This window comes from Astyanax mexicanus, chromosome 23 (assembly GCF_023375975.1).
Source record: "Astyanax mexicanus isolate ESR-SI-001 chromosome 23, AstMex3_surface, whole genome shotgun sequence".
NCBI classification, from domain to species: Eukaryota; Metazoa; Chordata; class Actinopteri; order Characiformes; family Acestrorhamphidae; genus Astyanax; species Astyanax mexicanus.
The window spans coordinates 24286119-24312336 of record NC_064430.1 but is presented as its reverse complement, the minus strand read 5'-3'; the positions used below and the strand labels follow the sequence as shown (position 1 = coordinate 24312336).

General features: G+C 43.0%; 1 protein-coding gene across 1 annotated transcript in view; it reads right to left on the bottom strand.

Moving 5' to 3' along the window:
- Window positions 1–26218, bottom strand: part of si:ch211-260e23.9 (uncharacterized protein LOC555795 homolog) — a 414295-nt gene that overhangs the window by 231092 nt on the left and 156985 nt on the right. The gene's annotated exons all lie outside the window — the stretch shown is intronic.

Here is a 26218-nt window from a genome sequence, read left to right as displayed (position 1 = left end):
CTTTTCTGCATTAATGTTGCATCAGAAGGTTACTGACACGCCCTCATATCACAGACCATGACAGATGCTGGTTATTGAGCTTGTCTGGGAGAAGAGAGTGATATTCTCAACAATTTCTTCAAACCCCCCTCTACACACACACACACACACACACACACACACAAACACTCAGGCTCACAAAGCAATGCATACGAGTGTTTGTATAAGAGAGAGAGTGTGTGTGTGTGTGTGTGTGCCAGGCTGCGGGTGATCAGTATTAAGGATGGCTGATGTGTTGATTGGGTGAGGAGGTGTGGAGATAAAGCGCTGCTCGCTCGCTTTGGAATTTGGGTTAAAGATTAAACGGGATGAAATTGAAGCTCTTTTTTTTTTCATTCCGGAGCGCCGGAGGATTGCTTCCTCCACTTATCCAGCCTCACTCTTCATGTGTGTGTGTGTGTATAAGTGTGTATAAGTGTGTGTGTGTTTGTGTGAGCATATCTGCGGCAGTAAGAGAGCAATTTGCTGTGTATTGATGTCTCCAGGTTTGTGCGTCTATCTGTTTGAGAGAGCGTGTGTGTGTGTTTGTGTTTGTGAATAAAGCCATAAAGCTGTCGTACAAGTGTGTGTGTGTGTGTGTGAATGCGTGTGTGAGTTTGTGTGTGTGTGTGTGCCGTTGGTTTTCATTAGTGCAGACTCATTGTGCCAGGGGAAAGTGTGTGTGATGGAGGCTGGTGTGTGTCTGGGGCAGGACCTGCATGCTAATGAGCTCCGATTCAAGCGCTGATCAATGAGCACGGAACTGAGAGCGGTGTGTGTGTGTGTGTGTGTTTAGGGTGACGTACCGAGCTCTGAGAACATCTGGAACCGAACTGAGAGAGTGAGACAAAACAACTCTGATTGAAACAAATATCATAAACTCGACATCACTCTCATCTTCTCTCAATGGGCTCTCAAAGCCCCCTTCCTCCTGCTGTGGGAAACAGTGCTGCTCTGAGAGCAGCATATATACACAAGCACATATATATATATATATATATATATATATATATATATATATATATATATATATATATATATATATATGACTGTGATTGAAACTTTGAAACACTTTTAAGCTCTAAATGTCTTCTTAATATAACATCATAGCCCTTCCACCCAGTGGTAAAACGTGCTGCCTTGAGAACAGCATATATACATAAGTGCATGTATATATTTTATATATAAGACACCAAAGAGCTGTGATGGAAACACTAGCACCAGATGTCCTTCTCATCCTTATCAATATATACAAACCGGGTACCACTTTAAAATAAGACTACCTTTATAAAGGGTTTATAAATGGTTCACTATTAGTTTATTAATGGTTACTAATTAGGTTGTAAATGCCTTATAAATCATTAATAATCAGTTATAACACATACGCAACAATATAGATGGATGTGTAATATAGTTCACTATTTGGCAAACAACAGGTCATTGTTGCCCTTTCTATGTGTTATAACTGATTATTAATGATTTTTTAATCATTTACAACCTAATAAGTAACCATTTATAAACTAATTGTAAACCATTTATAAACCCCTTATAAAGGTAGTCTTATTTTAAAGTGGTACCCAAACCGTAATATATACAAGGGCTCACTGGCTCAACAAGCTCTGTATCCTTTGTGTCCTTTCTTACTCATTCTGATGGGTAGGGGGAGTTATTCAATATTTGACTCTTGGGTTCTCTCTTAAGCCCAATATATGTTTTTGTGTCGAACCTGCGCTGTAGCCTACATGTCGCAGTGAGAGTGTGCTACGCCGTGTAGTGCTTTTATACTTTCTTTATACACCATTTTACCCATGAAGGCGGGATTTTGTGGAAGGGGACGCGAGGCCCGATAGACCAATCACAGCAGAAGTATAAATTAAGCTTTAGATGTTCATCACTCTCTTAGTGAGATTCTCCTCTAGAGTCTTTGGGCCCTATCCTACACCCTGTGCAAGGTGCGTCCTGATGCTCTTTGCTATCTTACACCACCTCTTACCTACCAACGCTGTTAAAATAGCGTCAGAGTTTAGAAATATATCTACACTGAGTGAGAGTTAGAGTGTGTTCAGATAAACATCTGGCGTGTTTCTATCTAGGCAGCGTAAAACACAGGAGCTCCACTGACTGAAATAAACCTAGACAACAGTCAACAGTCAGTCAATTAAACCACAGAGCGTAAACTTGACTTTTAACTCAACAATAAACAGAATAAAGAATAAATTAACATTGCTGTTCATGTAAATGAGCTGCTGGTGTAACTTCCTTCACAGTGTGAACAAGCAGCTCAGTATCCTCTGCTGAGACGCGCAAAAGTGCCGCACTGTTAAGATACAAATGCACCAAAATCAGAGCGAATTAAGAGAATTAGTTCATGCCTTGTGCATGTTTTTTGAAGCCCCCATGATACCAAAGTCACACGACACCTAAAGCAAGCTGCACAATCCACAATTAAACAGTGTGATATAGATTGCTAAAATAGGGCCAAGGATTCACTGGTTCTCTTTTTTTTCTCCGATTACTTTCAGTGAGTCTTGGTTCCTCTCACTGGTTCTTGCCGTTCTTAAGCATTTAGAGAACCAGCCCCTATTTTTAGCTGGAACAGTTTTGAGACAAAATCTAATGTACAATTTTCTCCTACAGAGCATATTGTACTGAATCTCTTTGGGTCCTTTTCTTTTCCTGCCGCTCGCTGTAGACCTGCTGACGTTTCCTGCTAACAGTATTTTCCACGGCCCCCCCGCCTGTCATAATGTCATCAGAACAAAGGGATTTACGCTGGAGGTAAAGCCCCCTGCTGTCTGACCTGTGCACTGCGGCCCTGTCTCCAAATCTCTGCGGTGTCAGTAATCCGGCAGATTTAACCCGCGATTCGCTGCTGGAGTGACACTCCGGTACTTTCTTCCTCTTCAGACACTCGGCGTTAAGTCCCTCCAAACTGCCTCACTCAATCAAATCTGCTGCCCTTTTGTCCCCCCGGGGGTTCTGTCGGAGCTTTTAACCCCCCTGCCTCCTCCGCGGAGAGAGGAGTCCAAATTGAATCAGCCTGCTTTGGACGGGCTTGTGAAGCTCTTATCAGACTGAGTGGGTGGCCAAGGACAAGGCCCAGGGAAATGGGTGCGATTCCACTGCTCACCACTTGGGGCGCTATAACACTTCAATACTGGGCTCAAGAGTGAGACTCAAACACAGTCTATTTAACTGATGGGCTCATCTTTTATAATCATTACTCTTCTAAAGCTAAAGAGGGATTAAAAAGAGTTGATCCTGCTTTTGTGCTTTTGTTGGAGTAACTGTCTCTACAGTCAGAGACTTTTTTTCTCTAAAAACAACTACCCTATTGTACTCCCTGCAAAGGGTGTGTTGTGATGCTTTTTGCTATCTTACACCCTATGAACAGACCATTTTCATGCCCTGTGCATGCGCTGTCAACATAGCATCAGAGTTTAGAAATAGCTCTACACTGATGGGTGTGGTGATCTGGCGGTTGAGGTGTGTGGTTATTTAAATTTTTGGTGTATTGCTATCTTGGCGGCGGAAAACATATTTAATCCCTGTCAATAGTCAATAGCCACCCATCCATACCTTACACATGGACGTGCAGCAGTGCGCAAATCCAGCTTTTACATCAGCACAAACAGAATAAAGAATAAAATAAGATTAATTTTCCCCTAAATTACATGCTGGTAAGTTTCTTAAGCTGAGATGCACAAAAGCACCACGCTGTTAAGATATCAACATGCCAAAGTCAGAGCTCACCTGGCTCTTAAAGGGAATGGAAAGTGACACAATGATGCCTTTTTTAGTACATGCCTTTCGCGCGATTTCGCTTGATTTTTTGCACCCTTACGATACCAAAGACATACCAGTACGCTCTAAATCCATCTGTGCGATACACAATTGACGGCTCCCCTATAGAATAGGGCTAAACTAGGACCCTATTTCCACACCTTTCGCACCTGCACCTGCCCAAGCAAGGTAAGCATTAAGGCACCCGTTGTGTTATCTATAAATCTGGGATAAACTTCAGACATACCAGCAGGTATCTGTGCAATTCTGTTATTCTATAATGCAGTATGCTATGTTTCCTAATTCTAAAACCTATTCAGCATGTAATATCATTTAATGAGAAGATTAGCATCAACAAAAAGCGCTTGCTGTGGATCGTCTAAAAAAACACGGCGTTACTGAATATTACCTCATTTTGAGATTAAAGTCACACACTCACACATTCAGCATAAAAGATTCAGCATGAAAAAAAGACTCCAGACTGTCTCCCACATATTAATTAGCGGATTGCACTCAATTTATGTCGTTACATACATTAAATTTGCAGTGTTGTAAATGATGCAATTTTCCGATTTAGCCATGCTATTATCCTGATACATATGCACTCTGTAGGATGCAGCAGCAGCATCCTGCATTCTTATTATTGTGTTTTTTTGACACACTCTGGTCCTCTGTGACTGTTTTTTTCTGTCCTGGAGGAAGGCCGTGTTTTTCCTGACCCTGGTGCACTGGTCATGGCTTATTCATGAGCTGTCCTGTTGCTGTTGGTGATCCGTGTGAGTTTAGAGCTCATCCTTTACGCCCATGTTTATTAATCAGTGCTGCAGTGGCCATCAAATCACTGGCGTCCACCACCCCGGGCACGTCCAGAGTGCCTCTAATGGGACTCAGACTGTCCTCTGGGACGCGATGGCGCCACGCCGGGCCTTCAAAGGCACCTTGGGGCCACTTAATGAGCTCCATAGCACCCCCCGTTTGGGCAGTAATTGTCATATGTCCCCATGCTGAGCCTGGGGTGGGTTGTAGGCCGTCACGCTGTGGCTGGACTCAGGGGGAGATGGAGGACAGTCGCGGTATGATGACCTCCAGGAACCCTGCTGGGGAGGTACACACATTGCCAAGCAAAGGAAAGCTGCAAAGACTTTAGGATTGCCTTTAAAATTCATTTTTAATTAAGCCCAGGGCTTTTAATGCAAACACAGCTTTGACGTCTGATGAATTCATATTGCTAGAAAGCTGCGAGCTAGATTATCGAGTCCTCTGACAGCCCTTGGGCGGCATCCACCATGCTGGAGAAGAAGAAAAATGGTAGCTGGCAACTTTGCATTGACTTCTCCTTCCTCGCTTCAACTGCCAGGCTGGATTCACACCCACTGCTGCACACTGACAGCAGCCAACTGCAGGTGGTTCAGCTCCCTCAACCTGCCCATTGGATTGTGAAAGATGCCACTCTTCCTGGAAGCCAGAGAGAAAGAAGGTGTTCTACTTGGAAATCGGGCTTTAGAAGTTTAGTTTCATGCAGTTTGGACTCTGTAATGCCCCGGCTTCTTCGAAAGGGCAAAGATTCTACTCTTACCGGACAGGTGCGTCTTAAAAAAATTAGAATATTATTAAAAAGTAACTTTTTTCTTAATTACTTTTATTTTTGATGATGGAGAGACAAACAGTCCAAACTGCTCGAGATCTAGTGATGAATTGGATAAAGTGACATGTCATCTACTGGTGTCCCTGCAGACAACTTTAATAGAGATGCAGACTTCATTTTCCAGCAGGACTTGGCACACTGCCTACACTGCCAGTACCTGCAAGTACCGATTGGTCTTATATAACAATCTAATAATAAAGTTTTTAAGCAACTATGCAACCTCTTCCTCTATGCTATCATTACGTACATTGGTGGAGCCTCCCTATATGTCAGTTCAGAGAGTTTGCTGTTCCAGTTGTTCTGATACATCAGCTCACAGACGCAGCCTTGGAAACGAGGGGAAAGAAAGAGCGGCATCTACTGTACCCACACAGAGAGAGCAAGACCAATTGTGCTCTCTCAGAACTCTGGCAGCTGATGGCAAGCTGAATGACCAGGATTCGAACCAGCAATCATCCGATCATAGCGGCAGCACTCAAAAGTCAGGGCTTGTTGAAAAGTTCTGCACTTTGCACTTCTGACACTGTGCAAATATTTATGTGCTCTTCTTTTGTAAATACAGTATTTTATTTTCAACATGACTTGAAGGCAGTGCCAGTAAATAAGTCTCTGTCTCTCTTTCTGTCTCTCTCTCTTTGAGAGCAGCTGGGAAAAACACACGAAAACAAAAACCCAACATGAGAGGAACTTGTGAACCCAACAGGAGTCCCTGTTTCATTGTGAAAACCAGTTCACACGGCCATCTGGATCCTCACCCAGCTCCCAGAACCTACAGGAGCGCTGCGTCGGCTTAATGAGCTCTTATACTGGGGCGAGCTGAACGAGCGAGGAGGGGGGTGGGAATCAAAGCTAAAACACTTAAACTTGCTGTTCTGACAGAATAAACACAGATTTGGCCTGAAACAAACTTTCCTCCCAGTGCTGACGAAACAAACAAAGAAAAAAACCCAAAAATAGCCTTTTATACTGATACTGATACAATGTTCTTCTGCCTCCATAATTCACAGAGTTATGTATAAAACATTAAATACAACAGTAACATTCACATTCACATCGTGTCAAAAAGTGATTAAAATAAAGATACAATGAAATGCACACCTAACGGCCTGGGGTACAATAATGGATGTAATGCAGAGCATAAACCCAACTTTTAACTCAACAATACACAGAATAAATAATAAAATAACATTGCTGTTCCCTCAAATGAGCTGCTGGCTTATCTTCACAGCGTGAACAAGCAGGTCAGTATCCTCTGCTGAAACTCGCAAAAGTGATGCACTGTTAAGATAAGAACGTGCCAAAGTCAGAGCTCACCTGGCTCTTAAAGGGTATGACAAGTGACACACTGATTGTTTTATTTCACGTTACACATAAAAAACAAGGCCTATTTTTCTCACCCTCACCATACCAAAGGCACACAACACACCCTAAATCCAACTACACGATCCCCAATTGACCGGTGCACTATAGATTGCTAGAATAGTTCCCTAAAACTGTTATAACACTGCAATTATATACACTCATCCTCAAGGAAATCATTGCACAAATAGCGGCACCCGGATGAAAGTGTTAGATTGCAAGATATGCAGAAGGTAGATAGAAAGATATAAGTTAGCAGAAACAACTAATGATTAAAGATATAAACTGATGTAGGGAATATACATACAGCTATACATATAGAATTAATGTGTAATGCATGTGTAATACATGTGTAACACTGCAACGTGCCAGATGTCTCAACATGGAGAGTTGTAGAGGTTCCTAATGATGTCCTACAGTAATTGCACATAGCACATCCAATAGCATCCCACCCACAGTCAATCAGGCATGCCATGCATCCATGCATGTTCAAAGCAAGCTCTTGAGAGGACAGCAGTATGCGGATGAACATTGTCCTGTTGGAAAAGGGCTGACATGGTGTATTCTTGTTTTTCACAGTGAATTCTTGAATTTATATCCTTTATTTTCTTTCTTCTTGGGTTTACCTGCTTTGAGATCAACTGTTCTTCAATTGGGTTCAACAACCTTCTGAGCTGGAGAGCTACTAGTCTGTAGCACTCCATCCCATTACACTTCATTTTCCAAAACACTATTTTTTTGTGGCCGACACGTAATGGCTTGGAAAATATCTGTCTCACGGCCAAACTTAATTGCCGACCGCTGTTCTGCATTTTCAACACTGATTTATCTACCATATCTGTTATAAGTGTGTTATTTTGTCCTCTAGTTTAAATTGGACACATCCTGTGGATTTCAGAGTGCCACTTTAATGTGTGTATTTAATGATTTGGCTTCCTATCAAAATGCTTTTCACAAGCCTGAAATGCAAAACTGTACCCCATCAGGCTAATTCACTCAATCTATCATCTTCCAGTCAGAAACCGTCCATTTCAGAGTTTTTCTCTGACAGTAAGATGAAGTGCTTTTCAGTAGCACATTAGCAACACTGGCTTAATCCCTGTCTGGGAACCCATCCTGAGACTAATGATCTGAGAAAGGTAAACAGACAGTGTTGTACAGAAGTGAAAACTTCAGCGAAAGTTCATCTAGGAGACTCTAATTATTTGTCGTATTTACATAAAACAATCGGCAGCTTCTATCTGTTTTTAAAAGAGCTCTACTGACACGCCCACTCTGCTGCTTCCAGATTAACATTTCCTCTACGTACATTTGAAGATCAAAGTACCATAAATACACAAACTAGACTTTACCACAATATACTACTCTACCATACTATTAAACTATATTGTGTTTCTACTTTACTCTACTACACTATATTAATATATATATACTACTCTACTGTACTATACCAGACAATTCTAATCTAGTAGACTGCACTAATACACTATGCTTTACTATACTACCAGGCAGAGGTTAGTCTGGACTGAGCCAGATAGCGATTGGTCTGGATCCAACCAGGCAGTGGTTAGTCTGGATTGAGCTATGCAGTCACTGGTCTCTACTAAGATAGGCAGTGATTAGCCTGGACTAAGCTAGGCAGTGATTGGTCTGGATCATTTAGGCAGTGGTTAGTCTGTTCAAAGCCAGGCAGTGGTTAGTCTGGACTAAGTCAGGCAGCGATTGGTCTGGATAGAGCCAGGTAGAGATTAGTCTGGATTAAACCAGACCACAATTAGTCTTGATTATTCAGGCAGTGAATGGTCTGGACTAAGCCAGGCATCGGTTGGTCTGGACTAAGCCAGACAGAGGTTAGTCTGGACTGAGTCAGGCAGTGATTGGTCTGGAAAAAGCCAGAAATTGATTGGTCTGAGCCAAGTCAAGCAGTGGTTGGTCTGAACCAAGCAAGGAAGGGTAATCTCGAAAAAGCCAGGCAATGCTTGTTCAAGTACGTAGAGTCTGTTTAGAAATGTATGAAGGTGTGAGACACCTCCACCTCCTGCTGTAGCTGATAAAAGGAGCTGGAACAGCAGACCCCATCCTGCGTTAAGCGAAGTGCAGGAGCTGAGGTGATAACCTTGTTTAAAGGTCCTGTTGTTACTGTATTCCAGAGTCAGCGCTTCAGTTCTGTCCTGTTCTTCCTGTGCGGTTAAGCTGAGAAAACCTCGGACAGGTTTATTATTTTTTATTATGTTGTGCTGCAGATATGCTCTTTCTCTTACCGGCTTGCTATCTCTCTCTCTCTCTCTCTCTCTCTCTCAGCTGCTCTCTATCCTGCAGTAAGGCTAACTGCAGTAAAGCAGATTGTTGTACTGGGGGTAATTTAAAGGCGGTGACACAGGGCTTACAGGCCAGAGCCGTATCGTACCACAGCAACCCATTACACCCTCTATTACTTAATAAAGTGCTCCTGCGATCCTTGCTCTCCTCCCTCATCCCCCTCTCCTCTTCTCTGTCCCAGCGGGGGACTGGTGGACAGGGATAATCCAACAGAAAGTCTGTATTAACTTCTACAATCCTCCTCCGGTCACACAGCTTGCTATAGCTGCCTCTTTTAATGTGAACGCTCTGCAGTTTCTGCACTGTAGATCCTGCTCTACACTCGTAGATTGGTGATGAATCTGGTGATTGGGCAAGACTAGAAAGTTTTGTAATCTCCCTAAGATATTAATCGTAAACCCTCGCACTGTGTGGGTGAGCATTAAAAGTCTTGCTTAAAAGTGCCAAAAGTTGAATGTTCAAAAGGGCACCGAGTGGTCCATTGGTCTAAAGTGCTGCCACTATGATCAATAGGAGATCGCTGGTTCAGATCCCAGTCATGCAGTTTGCCATCTGCGCTAAAGCCCAGAGAGAGCACAATTGGTCTTGCTCTCTCTGGGTGGGTACAGTAGATGGGCTCTTTCCCCCTCATCACTCCTAGGGAGATGTGGATCAGCACAAGGCTGCATCTGTGAGCTGATGTATCAGAACCGAGTCGCTGAGCTTTCCTTCGAGCGTTAGCGCTGTTATGCTACTCTGCAATGCTACAGCTATCAGCAGCAGTACAAAAAGAGGGGGAGTCTGACTTCACATTGTTGTGGTATCACTAGTGATAGGGAGGGGGGAATATACAGCTGAATGGGTGGGACAATTGGCCTAGGTGAATTGGAAGAAAATGGGAAAATAATTAGAATAATTAATTGTTCCATTTTTGTTTAGAGTAAGGACTGGACAGGGCAGGGGGATGTGCTAAAGAGCTATCAGGGTATCAGGTCATCTTTTCTGGAAAGAAGATACAAGACAAGATAGAGAAGGAGATAGGAGAGAAGAGCAGAGCAGGTGGAAGTCCGAGTTCTGGAGTAGTTCTGATGAATGCAGCTGAAAACACTCATCTGGCATCACGTCATGGTTTCTGACAGGAGTGGAGGAACCCAGGGGGCAGAGTGTGGGATGGTGGGGTGGTGGTGGGCGAGTGGGGGTATTGAACATCCAGCTGAGAGCTGAGTGATGGATGGAGCTGTTCAGTTCAGATGCTTTACCGCATCCTCCCACCAGGAGGCACTGTGGGAGCTCCGGGAGGAAGTGTGGAGTGTTTACATGCATAAAAACAATTTAACAAAAACAAAACAGCCAGAGCGTGTGTCAGAATGTGTGTGTGTGTATCAGAGTGTGTGTGTGTGTGTGTGTGAGTGTGTGTGTTATCCGCAGGTTGTCGGGTGTACAGATAAGGGTTTCTTGGCTGATTGGACCGAACCGTTACACGCAACGCGAGCAGTACTTGCAGCCTCTTAATATTCTGAATGATCCTCCGACGCTCCATCTGAAATAGATCAAATAATGAAAATTGAGAGTGGGGGGGTGAGGGGGGGGGGTGGTGGTGTGGTAGAGCATCACGCTTTGCATAACTTCACAACCGTACCAAATGAACATTATGTTCGCAACAGCAGCCCTGCAAGACAAGACCGGGGAGATGTGCAGGATGAGGGCCTCACTCAGGGCCTCGCCCAACAGAGGTATCGAACCCATGACCCCGTCGCCTACAGTCTTACACGACTTTTCAGACGACTTTTCACATATACACACAATTATTTAACTTTCTGAATAACCTTGTTACTCCTATTTTATTTCAGCTTGTTTTTATTCACGCTTCTCATCGTTCAATAAAACCCCTATCCAGATAAATCTCTCCATCCAGATAGAGTGAATCTGATTGTGATTGGATGTAGAGAAGTATAAACATATACCGACATTCCGACTCTCTATTGGTTTACACTGTGAACCATCACATCTGCACACCTGCACACGCCCCCCCCCCCACACACACTCCAGCAATAACATTAAAGCTGTCATTCCATCATTTTATCATTTATTTTAAAATGTCTAGTTGTGGTCTCTAGTATGATTGAATGCCCTGTGAGCTGCTCTGGTGATCCGGTATAAAGCTGCTTTAGTCTGGTGGAGGAGTATAATATTCATGAAGATTCATATACACAAACATTTCACCTCTGATTGGCTAACAATATTTTGAGGCAGCAAGACGGACAACTGTTAGAAACGTTTTAAAATAAAGACATTTTTACACTAATAATAGTCTTTGCAATGTTATATGTTACTTTACAACATGTGTAATAATGCACTGCTTAGTGCAGTTCAGCCACTTACCTAGTCTTGCAAAATCCACCGGAGATCCTATGTAAACCAATGTAAACACACAGAGGTGGGTAGTCCAGGTCCAAAAATACCATAACTGTACTCAGATTAGACTGGTGTTAGATGGTTGTCCAGGTTGGGTCTGTATTAAATCAAAACAGAATGGGCACTACTCAGCATTGAGGTACTTAAATCAGATTTTATTGTTTATCAGGTGCTCTGATCGGACAGTATTGGTCAATACTCAGCATTGAGGTAAGTTAATCAGATTGTATTACTCATCAGGTACTTTGATAGAACAGTATCAGTCAATACTCAGAATTAAGGTACTCAGATCAGACAGCATTAGTCGATACCCAGAATTAAGGTACTGTGATTGGACAGTATTAGTTGTTACTTAGAATTAAGGTACTCAGATCAGATTATATCAGACTACAATTGGCAGATAGTCAGATTGCACCAGTTTAAACATCATCATCAGGGACTCAGATCAGATTGATATACTGTTGATTGGTATGTAGTATTAATGTAGTTGGATCAGACCGTTGTCATCAGACAGTCATTAATAATGGTGATGTGGATCAGACCACGCCTCTGTAATCAGTGGAGCGGGTGCCAGTAGAGGACCAGCATTCAGAGCCTGGCATCACTCTCAGCTCCACCCGCACCAGCCCGGTGTAACGACGCCCTCCATCACGCCGCGCTCTGACAGCCTGCGCTAATGTTTGATTCTGTATCGGAGGCGAGGTGAGCGCTAATGGAAGCGCTGTGGCGGCGCTGGGTTTTATAGCGGGGGGTTTGTGGTGTGAGTGATGGGGGGGTTATGGGGGGTTTAATGAAATGCGCAGCGCTCCGTCATCGCCGCCGCCGTCGTCGCCGAGGACGGCCCAGACGAAGCGGAGCAGGTATTAAGTGCGAGGTTAAAGACAAAGCAAATAAACCGTGAATGCTTCACATCTGCATCGCGCCTCACGTCTCACTTCATACACCTCTCTCACCTGCTCCATCTATCTCTCTTCATCTCTCCATCTTCATTCTGCGGAAAATGGGGGTCGGGACCGGGCGATAATTCTCCAGAAGTTGTCGCGGGTTCTCTGGCGGGGACGGAACATTTACTTTACGGGGCCGTCGCTCACGCTGGCGCAGAACTGCTGCAGATAAAAGAGATTTCCGCAGAGTCGGAATCGGTGATGTAACTCTTAACCAGTCTGTCTTAGACCAGAGTTCATCAATAAAACACTGTAATACACATTAGTACCTTTATTTTTTAATGATAAATCATATTAATGCCATTTACATTCCATTACTACTAGATTTTAATTATTTGAAAAATCCAAATGCTATATTAAAAACTTGTATTTTTTAATAATTGTGTAATTGTGTACTTTGTCACATTTTTTCACTGTAAAGAAAAACAACCAAAAAGTTTTAAGATATTTTATCAAAGGCTGTCAACATTAATGTTAACACACATAATTATTCTAGAGACATTACAGAGCTTGGTGATGCATTAGTGGTTTTATTTAGTGATAGAATCACAGTCATGTCTTTTACTGTTGAGATCAGAAGGTAGATTACCATTTATTTATGCTTAACCCTTTCATGCCTGAGTTAAATTCAAGTGATGGGAAAATATAAAAATGCCGTTTTCTGCCTGTAATGCACAAAAAAAAGAAGAATCTAATCCAATTACTAAACTCCAGGTAAATCCGATTAACTGAAATATTCATTTATTTTATATCTATTGTATTGAAAGCTTATGTTTAACATTTTTATTTTATATTTGATATTGAACAAAAATAAGCTCTTATTATTTTGCCTCATTGGCTTTTGAATGCTGACATGCTCTGATGCCTAAGCTGCTGTTTTTTTCAGTAAAGTGGGAGGTGCAAAAAACTACTGTTTCACTGGCTTGTAAACTTGTAAATTCATTGGCTGGTTTATGCTCTATTCTGATGGATAACAGTTAGTCTTAATTAGTGTTATGTGCGACACAACATTAAAAAACAGCTAAATACGTGATGTCCATGTCTACTGTAATAGATAAGGGTTTGCAGGGGTTAATTTTAGAATTTTACAGAAATGGCTAAAATATAAAAAAAAATGCAGAGCTTTAAGACCTCAAATAATGCAAAAAAGTTCATATTCGTTTTAAGTTTTAAGAGTTCAGAAATCAATATTTGGTGGAATAACCCTGGTGGTTTTTAATCACAGTTTCATATTCTCCTCCACCAGTCTTACACACTGCTTTTGGATAACTTTATGCTGCTTCACCCTGGTGCAAAAATTCACCTTTTTCATTCTTATTGATTATATTCCAGAGGTTTTTAATTTGGTAAAATCAAATAATTTCATCATTTTTAAGTGGCCTCCTATGTGTATATATATAAGTATATATTGTGTATTGTTTATTGTTTTATGTTATATATTTCTATATATACAGTATATTGTCTGTATATTGCTGCAGCCCTGTAGAGACACCAGAGGCTGATGGCTCAGTATGACACTGACTGTATTTTACACCCCCGTAACATATATATATATCTATATATATGTGCTATTTTCCTCTCTGCAGGGTCGGCGGCTTCGCGTCGGCAGCCACATCTGCGTGAGTTCTGGTGCTGTAGGGCACGCGGAGCTGTCAGGGTCACTCGGCTCTGCTAATGGCCTCACGCTGAGACAACAAAGTCACTTCCCCTCCGCACCGCTGCGGACAGAGGACACCGTCCCCGCCGCCACCACCGCCGAAAGTCAATCCACATGACAGATAAAATCATGTCTACTTTCATCTGATGTGCTGAACACACACACACACACACACACACACACACACACACACACGCCGCAGTTATCTCAGGAAAGCCGCTCAGTATCAGTCCTCCGATCTGAATTGCATTAATGTTCGGACGTCTGCCGCCGTTCCTCGGGGAGCGCTCTCTGTAATAGGGATTAAAACGCTCGCTAATTGTTCTTTTCTGCGCTCGCCAACTGATCTAATGACACCACCCTGTTAGAAGGCAGATGGAGGCGGTTTTATCTAACACACACTGACGGAGAGAAGGGGGGGGCGTGTCCCCTGAGGGACGAAAGAATAGAAAAGAATAGAAGAGAAATAAGGACGATCATTTATAGATGGTCATTGAGACCTGTGGTGTCTTCTCTTGAAGGATGATTCTTGAAGAAATGAGACTTAACACACTGTCTTCTATTTTTATCAATCAGGTTAGGTTTTATTATAACAGGTTTTCTAGAAATTACAGTGGAGAGAGAGGGTTCCCGATCCGAGGTGTCCAAAAATCTCTCTCCCTTTCTTTGTCCTAAGCCAGGGTTTTATACATCAGACCACGGCATATCACATATCTCTTTACCATAAAAGGACATATATGTTCCAGGCATAAGTCCAGAAGTTTAAAGTACAAACAGATGAGGGGTGTTTTTGGCCCTTGGCCCACATTCCAACATCTACCCCAGGGCCCTCACTTCCAGGCTAACCCAGTACTCCAACGAACCGAATGACCCAGTATTCTTACTCCTTATAGAGTTTCATATGGAATACAGTGTTTTACCATTTTAATACACCACAGACCAAAATGTAGTTTATGGCGAGGGCTGCTGTAAATTTAGGTTTATATTTGAGTAAAATGAACATTGTTGTTTTATTCTATAAACTACAAACAACATTTCTCTTAAATTCCAAATAAAACACTTTCATTTAGAGCATTTATTTGCAGAAAATGAGAAATGACAAAAAACTAAAGATGCAGAGCTTTCAAACCTCAAATAATAATGCAAAGATACGAAACATAAGAAAATTCATATTCATATTCAAGTTTTAAGAGTTCAGATAAATCAATATTTGGCAGAATAACCCTGCTGGTTTTTAATCACAGTTTTTTCATGCGTCTTGGCATCATGTTCTCCTCCACCAGTCTTACACACTGCTTTTGGATAACTTTATGCTGCTTTACTGCTGGTGCAAAAATACAAGCAGTTCAGTTTGGTTTGATGGCTTGTGATCATCCATCTTTTTCTTGATTTTATATCAAAGAAACCCATCATTTTAAGTGTTTGTTTCAGAGCTGTATTTATATCAGAGTCAACAGAAGCTGAAACTCGTGATTAATAACATGTTTAAATATTGTGATTAAACTGAGAAGATGTGGTTATGCAGTTGGTATTATTTTTCTGTACAAGTTTGCTATTACAGGTGGTTGCTGTGGTATCACTGATGATGATTACTTCTGAGTTTATATGTGGTTGGTATGATCTTTTGATTAAAAGTGGTTGATATGGTTTTCCATCTAATTATTTTAAGCTGATTTTCCAGCTGATTACTATGCTTGTGGTCACTATGAACTTTTGGTGTAAGTGTGCTATTATATGTGGTTGATATGGGTATCGCAGATTATTACTTGTGAGGTGCTATGTGGTTGCTATGATCTTTTGGTGTAAGTGTGCTCTACAGGTGATTGATATGTTTTTGTCACAAGTGTGCTATTACAAGTAGTTGATATGGTATCACAGATGAATACTTTTGAGGTGCAATGTGGTTGCTATGATCTTTTGGCATAAGTGTGCTATTACAAAATGTTGATATTGTATTCCAGCTGGTTAGTTTTGAGCTGATTTTCCAGCTGATTGCTTTACTTGTGGTTGTAATGATCTTTTGGCATAAGTGTGCTATTACAGCTGGTTGATATGGTATTCCAGCTGATTCTTATTGAGCTGATTTTTCAGCTGGTTGATATGGTTTCCCAGACGATTACCTTTGAGTTGCTATGATCTTTTAGTACAAGTTTGCCAATGCAGGTGGTCGATATGGTATCCCAGAGGATTACTTTTGAGTTGCTTAGTGGTTGCTATGATTTTTTTGGTACAAGTTTGCTATTACAGGTGGTTGATAAGGTTTCCCAGATGATTACTTTTGAGTTGCTATGATCTTTTGATACAAGTGTGCTTTTACAGGTGGTTAAAATGGTATCCCAAATGATAACTTTTGAGTTGCTATGTGCTTGCTATGATCTTTTGGTACAAGTTTGCTATTGCAAGTGGTTGCTGTGGTATCCCAGATGATTACATTTGAGTTGCTATGTGGTTGCTATGACCTTTTTGTACAGGGGGCATGGACAAGACATATGGTTTCCCAGTTGGTTGTGAGGTGGTTAATAGGCTGCTGCTTTTTATGTTGTTTCATTTTAACGTGCCATTGCAAGTGGTTGCTATGGTATCGCAATACACAATTATGCCTCAGATGAAAAAAAAAACACCATTACAAACCATTATAGCTAAAGAACACCAACAATTCAACTCCCATAATAACAGTAATAAAGAGTAGAGTGGACCACCTGATCCGATCAGTCACTGCGTCCACCTGCTGTGTGTCCTGAAGGGTAGTGCGTCCTGACCCGTCCGTCTTGTGGACATTTAGCTCAATGACCCGTTCTCCGCTTGACCCGTGCCACCCGCATGCCTCCGCCGGGATTCATAAATCAGTGTGAAGGGCTCGCAGCCGCCGTGGCCTTTTTACTGCGGTGCTGCGCCGCCAATGAATCATATTAGGAGGATAATGAAGCGTTTAATGACCTGCGTGTTGATTTATCAGACGCTCTGAAGAGGCCAATTTAAAAATATAATGCTATAAGTCACGGCGCCGCTGGCCGGCGGTCTCGGCAGGCCCGCCGCGGCCGTCCCCGGGCGTGTGGAGTGTGTGTTAATCAGGCCGTCGTTAAGGGATAGCGGTCAGTCTCTGTTCCGTCGCCCCACCGCTCTTTCCCCCGCTGACGGATTGGACTCTGCCAGGAGGAGGTGGGAATATTTCTGCTTTAGCCCGGAGTCGGACTGTTCCGCGGCGATCCGCCGGTCATTAAGCTGAGGGATGTCCACAGAGCTCGGCCAGACTTCAGCATTTCTTACAGCGGTCAGCCTCCCAGCGTCCAAACCCCACCACCGGCACCCATCCATACCCATAACCACCACCTACTGACAGCCCAATGGAGCTGCTTTAAAACACTGCAGTAATCATATCCAAAATATCAAATCAGCACTGTTTTTTCTATATACTACAGACAACATTTCTCCCAAATTCCAAATAAAAATATGAGAAATGTCTGAATTAACAAAAAAATAGATGCAGAGCTTTCAAACCTCAAATAATGCAAAGAAAACAAGTTCATATCCATAAAGTTTTAAGGGTTCAGAAATCAATATTAGGTATAAATGCCTTAAAAATCATTAATAATCAGTTATAACACATAAGTAGAAAGGGCAAAATACTGAACCTACAGCCATCTATTTTGTTGCACTTTATATGTATGTGTTATAACTGTCTTTTAATGATGTTTAAGGCATTTATAACCTATTTATTAACCACTAATAAACTTATCGTAAACCATTTATAAGCCCTTTATAAAGGTAGTCTTGTTTTAAAGTGGTACCCCCTGGTTTTTAGTCACAGTTCATGCATCTTGGCATCATGTTCTCCTCCACCAGTCTTACACACTGCTTTTGAATAACTTTATGCTGTTTTACTCCTGGTGCAAAAATTCAAGCAGTTCAGTTTGGTGGTTTGATGGCTTGTGATCATCCATGCTCATCCATCCTCTTGATTATATTCCAAGGGTCAATTTGGTAAAATCAAAGAAACTCATTATTTTTAAGCTGTGAAAAGCGCTTCTAAAGCTTTATAATTTGTTATCTATCTTTGGTAATGTGGAAAAACTCATCACTTAGCCTAAAGTCTGTGAGAAGTGCGTATAAGTGTTCATTAGATGTTGTGTGAATTTACAGAACAACTTTCATATAACATATAACAACATATAGCAGTTTGAAGGAGGGCATATAATAAATAATTATGTATAGTGAGAAAGGCTTATGTCAAGTGTTATAGAGCATTATGAATGGTTTATGAAGCTTTATAGATACTTGATTCATAGAAAGTGCTACTGAAAAAGCTTGCTATTATGTCACAAAGGGGAACAAATTCTAAGTTATTTAAGTTTATAAATTATAAATGCATCATTACTAGGAGTTGCAGTGTATAGGTGAGCATTATCCTGCTCAGACAGGGACTTGAACCCAAGACCCCAGCATGTCAGGGAGGTGCACTTCCCAGCTAACCACTAAGCCACTGTGTTTTTCTGATATCCTGCATGGTTGCTATTGGGTTGCTTAGCTTTGTGATTGTGTTGCTCTGCGGTTCCCACTGATTGTATTTATTATGGTTTCTATAATAAATGGAAATGTTATAGTAAATAAAAGCTATACGTGGTTTTAGCACTAATGCACTGGATCTGATTGGAGTGAACCCCGCTGTGCACTTCTTCGGTGGTGCCGGTTCAGTGCTGTAATGGTTTCCGTGTATCTGAGAAGTGGGATTACTGGGATTCGGGGAAATGATGTGATTATGATGTTTGATTTTCCGGCGGTGGATATTAAAGTGAGCGGTATATTTATTTGTTTGTATCAGAGCGGTGCAGGTAATGTCCTGAAAAGCCCGGCTCAGCAGATCGGCTCTCAGACAGATGTACTGCCGGCGCTTTTATCTGCTTTATTATAAACCCATGAGAGGAATAGAACCGCCCGCGTCTGGCGCTGATTCGGTTAGAACTGCACTGAAGTTCTGAATTATGATCCAAATATCTGTGCTGCAGTTCTCAGCTCTGTCAGTCTGAGAGCAGCGCGACAGGAGAGCGATATATTTATCATTCTGAGAAGAGTTTACGATTATTTTTCCCTGTTTTAGATATTTTCTTAGCTTATTTTAGTCATGTTTCTGCTGATTCTGATAAACAGTGTCTACGTGAGCCCTGTTCTGATTGGCTGTTTTGACTGCTTTGTTTTGTGCCTCATAGAAACAGCATTTTAATTTAAAACATTCCCAATATATTAACTGCTGTTGGCTGAATGGGTGGGGCTATGCTGCTGTAGGCTGAATGGGTGGAGCTAAACTGCTGTAGGATGAATGGGTGGGGCTATGCTGCTGTAGGCTGAATATGTGGAAGTAAACTGCTGTAGGTTAAATAATGGGTGGAGGTAAAATGGTGTAAGATGAATATGTGAAGGTAAACTGCTGTAGGATGGATGGGTGGAGCTAACAGGTGTAGGATGAATGGGTGGAGGTAAACTGCTGTAGGTTGAATGGGTGGAGCTAAACAGGTGTAGGATGAATGGGTGGAGGTAAACTGCTGTAGGTTGAATGGGTGGAGCTAAACAGGTGTAGGATGAATGGGTGGAGGTAAACTGCTGTAGGTTGAATGGGTGGAGCTAAACAGGTGTAGGATGAATGGGTGGAGGTAAACTGCTGTAGGTTGAATGGGTTGTGGTAAACTGCTGTATGGGAGGGGCAAAACTTCTGTAGGTTGAATGGGAATGCGACTATACTGCTGTTGGTTGAATGGGTGGAGCTATGCTGCTGTTGGTTGAATGGGTGGAGCTATGCTGCTGTTGGTTGAATGGGTGAAGCTAAACTGCAGTAGGATGAATGGGTGAAAGTATACTGCTGTAAGTTGAATAATGGGTGGAGCAAGACTGCTATAGATAAAATGGGTGTAGGCTAAAAGTATGGGTGTAGGTTAATTGCTCTAGTCTGAATGGGTGGAGCAAAACTGTTATAGATTGAATGGGTGGAGCTGAACTGCTATAGGCTGAAGGTATGGGTGTAAGTATCCTTCTCCAGTTCTAAATGGGTGGAGCTACACCACTATAGGTTGGATGGGTGGAGCTGATCTGCTGTTTGCCTGAAGGCTATTGGGTGTAGGTCACAAGCTCTAGTCTGAATGGGTGGCGCTAAACTGCTATAGATTGAATGGGTGGAGCTGAGCTGCTGTAGACCAAAGATATGGGTGTAGTAAACCTGCTCTAGTCTGAATGGGTGGGGCTACACTGCCATAGATTGAATGGGTGTATCTGAACTGCTGTAGGCTGAAGATATGGGTGTAGGTAACTTGCTCTAGTCTGTATGGGTGGAGCAAAACTGGTGAATGAATGCTTGGAGCTGAATTGCTATAGACTGAAGGTATTGGTGTTGGTCTCCTGCTCTGCTCTAAATGGGTGGAGCTAGACTATTACAAATTGAATGGGTGGAGCTGAACTGCTGTAGGCCAAAGATATGGGTGTAGGCATCCTGCTCTGGGTCTGAATGGGTGGAGATATGCTATAGATTGAATGCTTGGAGCTAGATTGCTATAGACTGAAGGTATTGGTGTTGGTATCTGCTCTAAATGGGTGGAGCTAGACTATTACAAATTTAATGGGTGGAGCTAAACTGGTGTAGGCTGAAGGTATTGATGTAGAAGCTAAAGTTCTGTACATTGATCAGGTCTGGCTGAAGTACTGTAGGTCCAATTGCTGGGGATTAAACCCTACAGCAGTTTAATGAGGCCTAATTAATGTACAGTAGTTTGGCTCCACCCACTGGAAAATTCACAAACATCTAATCTACAGGTGTGTAAAACAGACAGGCTGGTTTTGGAGGATTAAAAGTGGATTATCTTTAATATTATGGGGGATATTAGGAGATATTAATGTTGATTGGCGGCGCGTTAACACGCAGTGGCCGCTCCGGGTCCGTTAAATGGTGCTTTTGTGTTACTATTTGTCGTTTTTTTCCGTTTATTTCCTGCAAATATGTGCATCGGAACACCCGTGCACATGTTCTACCACCGCCAGACCCTGCTACAGAGGAGAAACCAGCCAGAAAACACGCTACCGGACGAGGTTCTGCAGACGCTACTTGAGCTTAGCCTGCTAAGAGACCCAGGCCGCCAGCCCACGGTGTTTCCTGACGCCGGAGCCCAGCGGAAGTGCCATCGCAAGCGGTGCGAGTGTAAGCGGAAGCGCGGAAAGAGAGCCGGGATCCTAAGGGCTAAAGGCTAGTCCTAGCCGGCTGGCTATACCGTCGCTCTTTCTTGCAAACGTCTGTTCCCTTGACAATAAACTGGACTACATCCGACTCCAGCGAACTACCCAGCGTGAGTTCAGAGATTGCTGTGTTTTGGTTTTTGTGGAATCGTGGCTTAACGACAACATTCCGGACAGCGCCATTCAGCTAGCCGGGCTAACCTCGTTCAGAGCCGATAGAAGCGCAGCTCTATCCGGGAAGACCCGCGGTGGAGGCGTGTGTGTTTACATTAATACGGAATGGTGTAACAATGCCGTGACTGTCGCCAAACACTGCTCTCCGCTGGTGGAGTTCCTGATAGTCAAGTGCAGACCTTTTTATTTAGTACGGGAGTTCTCCGCCGTGCTAATAGCTGCTGTCTACATTCCACCCAGCGCTAGCATTGGTGCTAATGCTAAAGAGGCTCTGTGTGAACTCTATCGGACTATCAGCAATCTGCAAAACAAACACCCAGACGGACTGTTTATTATCGCCGGAGATTTCAACCACGCAAATCTCAAGTCATTGCTCCCTAAATTCCACCAACATGTGAACTTTGCAACGAGAGGAGCGAGCGCGTTGGATCTTGTTTACACAAACATCCCCAGCGCGTACCGGGCGGAGCCCCACCCCCACCTCGCTTTCTCGGACCACATGTGTGTTTGGCTGACACCAACATACACACCACTCATCAGACGCTCCAGACCAGTTCAGAAGCAGGTGAAAACCTGGCCGGCAGGCTCCATCTCTGCCCTTCAGGACTGTTTTGAGTGCACTGCATGGGACATGTTTAGGGAGGCTGCTACTGAAGGCGATTCTGTTGATTTGGAGGAGTATGCAGCATCAGTCACTGGCTACATCAGCAAGTGTATTGATGATGTCACTGTCTCCAAGACCATCACCACACGCCCAAACCAGAAGCCTTGGATGACTGCTGAGGTACGTGCGCTGCTGAGGACCCGCGACTCCGCCTTCAGAGTTGGTGACAAGGTGGCCCTGAGGAAAGCGAGAGCCGACCTGTCAAGAGCTATCAGAGTGGCAAAGCGCGCACACGCCCAGAGAATCCACAGCCACTTCAAGGACATGGGTGACGCGCGGCGCATGTGGCAGGGCATCCAGGCAATCACCAACTACAGGACAATGCCACCGTCCTGTGAACGTGATGCCTCCCTCCCTGATGCCCTAAACAACTTTTATGCACGGTTTGAGGCACAAAACAACATGATGGCGAGAAAGACCATGCCCAAGCCGGACGAGCAGGTGTTGTGCCTGACTGCAGTGGATGTGAGGAACACTCTGCGGCCTCAACACCCCCCTCTGCAACTGGATCCTGGACTTTCTGACGGGGAGACCACAGTCAGTCCGGTTCGGGGGCAGCACCTCCAGCACCATCACACTGAACACGGGGGCCCCCCAGGGCAGTGTCCTGAGTCCTCTGCTGTTCACCCTGCTGACTCATGACTGTGCTGCAAAACACAGTTCTAAAAGCTTTATCAAGTTCGCCGATGATACAACCGTGCTGGGTCTCATCACCAAAGGCGACGAGTCAGCATACAGAGAGGAGGTGCAGCGGCTGACAGACTGGTGTACAGTCAACAACCTTCACCTGAATGTGGACAAGACAAAGGAAATGGTTGTTGACTTCAGGAGAGCACAACACACCCACTCTCCACTCAACATCGACGGGTCCTCTGTGGAGATTGTTAAGAGAACCAAGTTCCTTGGTGTCCACTTAGCAGATAACCTCACCTGGACCCTGAACACCAGCTCTACAGCCAAGAAAGCCCAGCAGTGTCTCTACTTCCTCCGGAAGCTGAGAAAGGCCCGTCTCCCTCCAACCATCCTCACACTCTTCTATAGAGGGACCATTGAGAGCATCCTAAGCAGCTGCATCACTGCCTGGTTTGGGACCTGCACCGTCTATGACCGCAAGACCCTCCAGCGTATTGTGAGGACAGCTGAGAGGATCATCTGCGTCTCTCTCCCCTCCAACACGGACATTTACACCACCCGCAGCATCCGCAAAGCAACCAGCATTGTGAATGACCCCACTCATCCCTCACACGAACTGTTCTCCCTCCTGCCTTCGAGAAGAAGGTACCGCAGCATCCGGTCCAGCACGACCAGATTCTGCAACAGCTTCTACCCCCAAGCCATCAGACTCCTTAACTGCAGAGACTGAACTGATGGTTTTTCTGTACATGCACACACACTCTTACCCCACTTACCCCAGAAAATGGAAAGCACTAAAAACCCTACTACCTCACTGGACTCTATTGCACACTGTGTAATAGAGTAATTACTACCTCACCTGGTCTTTTTTGCACACTGCAAAATTTGCACACTGTCTTGTTATTTATTATTCTTTGTCTGTATGGTGTTGTATTGTCTGTCTGCACTTTTTGTACTGTTGCACTATTGTTCTGTCTACACTGTGTTTATGTGCACCATGGTCCTTGGAGGAACGTTGTTTCGTTTCACTCTGTATATAGCTGAAATGACAATAAAAAACACTTTGACTTTGACTTTGAACACAGATGATATCTCAGTGATTGGTGTCCTCGGCTGGTTTATAACTGGAGTAGACAGAGCGTCTGGCGCCGGTTCAGCTGAGGTAACGGATCTGGCGCTGTTCTGCTGCGTCTCTCTCTCTCTCTCTCTCTCTCTCTCTCTCTCTCTCTTCACTTTAATGCAAATATTCCGAGCTCAGCACTCCTCTGAACATCAAATGTAACACGGCCCCGGCTCTCTCCGAGTCTTTTACAGCGCAGGGCGGGGCTATTGTCTGGAAAATGTGGTGATTTGTCACATTTTCCTCCCTTCTCGCTTCCCCCGCTGAGAATACTATCATGTTCTTCAGGGCGGCGCTCGGTTCTGCGGGTAAATGCAGGAAAGGCCCACCTGTACGCCGGAGCGGAGCGGAGCTGAGAGATCTGTGAAGGGGAGGGGCCGGTATGGAGGCGGAGCAGGAGATGGAGGCGGCGGAGGCGAGCGGCGTTCCCGCGGGCCGAGTTACAGCTGTGTACAGACTCGCTCCTGCAGACGCAACATGCCGCTCAGATAAACATCTCCTCCATGGGAATTGTTTTATGGAGCTGAAATGATGGAGCAAATGTTCTGCAGACGAGTAGAGACTGTAATGTAAACACGCCTGCACCCGAGTGCCCATCACTCAGCCCAGCTCACCTGAACCAGAGCCAGCCTGCAGGAGATAACAACCAAATAAAAGTGAATGCATTTATATTCACACTATTTATTAAATAAATGTGGTATACTTCATATATTTAGAGACATTTAGAGCTCATTTATTTTTTTACTCTTAATTGCAAATGAGGCTCTGATACCAGGATCTGATTGTCACACCTACCATTTAAGCCTGGATAAGTTAAATTGTTTAAATTATTAAAAAAAAAATGAGGAAATCGATTGCCTTAAAAAAGTTAAGTAATAGGTAATAAAATCTTAAGTTAGCAAAGCTTAGAACATCAAGTTATTAAAACTAAAGGGGAAGTTGACTTACCTTTTTTTATTTTTGTTATACTCTAAGACCGGATAAGTTGAGTTTTCTTAACTTTTTTAAGGCAGGCGGTTTTCTCAAATTTTCTAATTTGTTAAGGGGGAATGAAAACTTGAGTTATCATAAATTAAAACATCAAGTTATTACAACTAAAGGGGAAGTTGACTTACCTTTTTATTTTTGTTATGTTATAAGACCGGATAAGTTAAGTTTCCTTAACTTTTTAAGGCAGCCGGTTGGCTCAAATTTTCTAATTTTTTAAGGGGGAATGAAAATTTGAAAAATTGAGTTAGCATAAATTAAAACAAATTAAAAGTAGAACTATGTGAATTTTGTATTAAAAAAACAATCAGTAATAAATGTGAGCAAGTGTGAGAACCAGCTTCAGCAGCCCCAATTTCCAAGTAATGGATAGAGTTTTTGCCCCATCCATTCATCCCTATACGTGAAGCTCACGCAGGTTGCCAGATTGGCAAACAGTGCCAAACACCGACCCGTGTTCCGCTGTAGCTAATCAATAAATATAGATATTTTAATATCCAAAATGCCTGTCTCTACTAAATTAGTAGATGGTAAATTACATAGCTATGGTTAAATATTACTGGAATATTACTGAAACTATTGTAGATTATAAATCTGGCAACCCTGGGGGACTGGAGGAATAACGGAATGGAGGTGGACAAATTCAGAAATCACAATCCACACAGATATCCGTGAAGTGCTGCACAGTTCAAGTACGAAAATACTGGCTGAAGCTCTGACTCTGATGTCAAACCCAACATGTTTCCTTAATATCTGTGTCAGGAACGACCCAGGCAGGGAGACGAGGAGACGGACGCAAGTGCAGGTAGGGTGAAATAAATAATAATAATTTAATAAATAAATAACAAGTAAACAAGGAACAAGTAAACACGTAAACATAAAACAGGGAGATATATACAAGGAACAAGGGAGTGAACCAAATAAATGAAACCAGATAAACAAATAACCAAAAACCAAAACAAACCAGTGAAACTAGAGAACATAAACTAAACAAACAAGAAGTACTAATGATATAAACAAATGGGGAGTAAATAAACAAAGAACAAACGAGGGACTGAATAAATACAAAAACTAAACTGGGCAGGAATATATATATATATAAGGAAACCAACAAGAATCTAAACTAGACAGGGAATAACTAAACTAGACAAGAATGAATAAACTAAACAGGGAAAGGAGAAAACAAATGAAAATAACAGGGAACTAGAAATAAACAAGAAGATATAAACAAGGAGCTAGGGCTAAGGCTGTAATAACAAAGAGACACGGAGAGACAAACAACAGGGGTTAGTGCAAAGACCGACGGAGG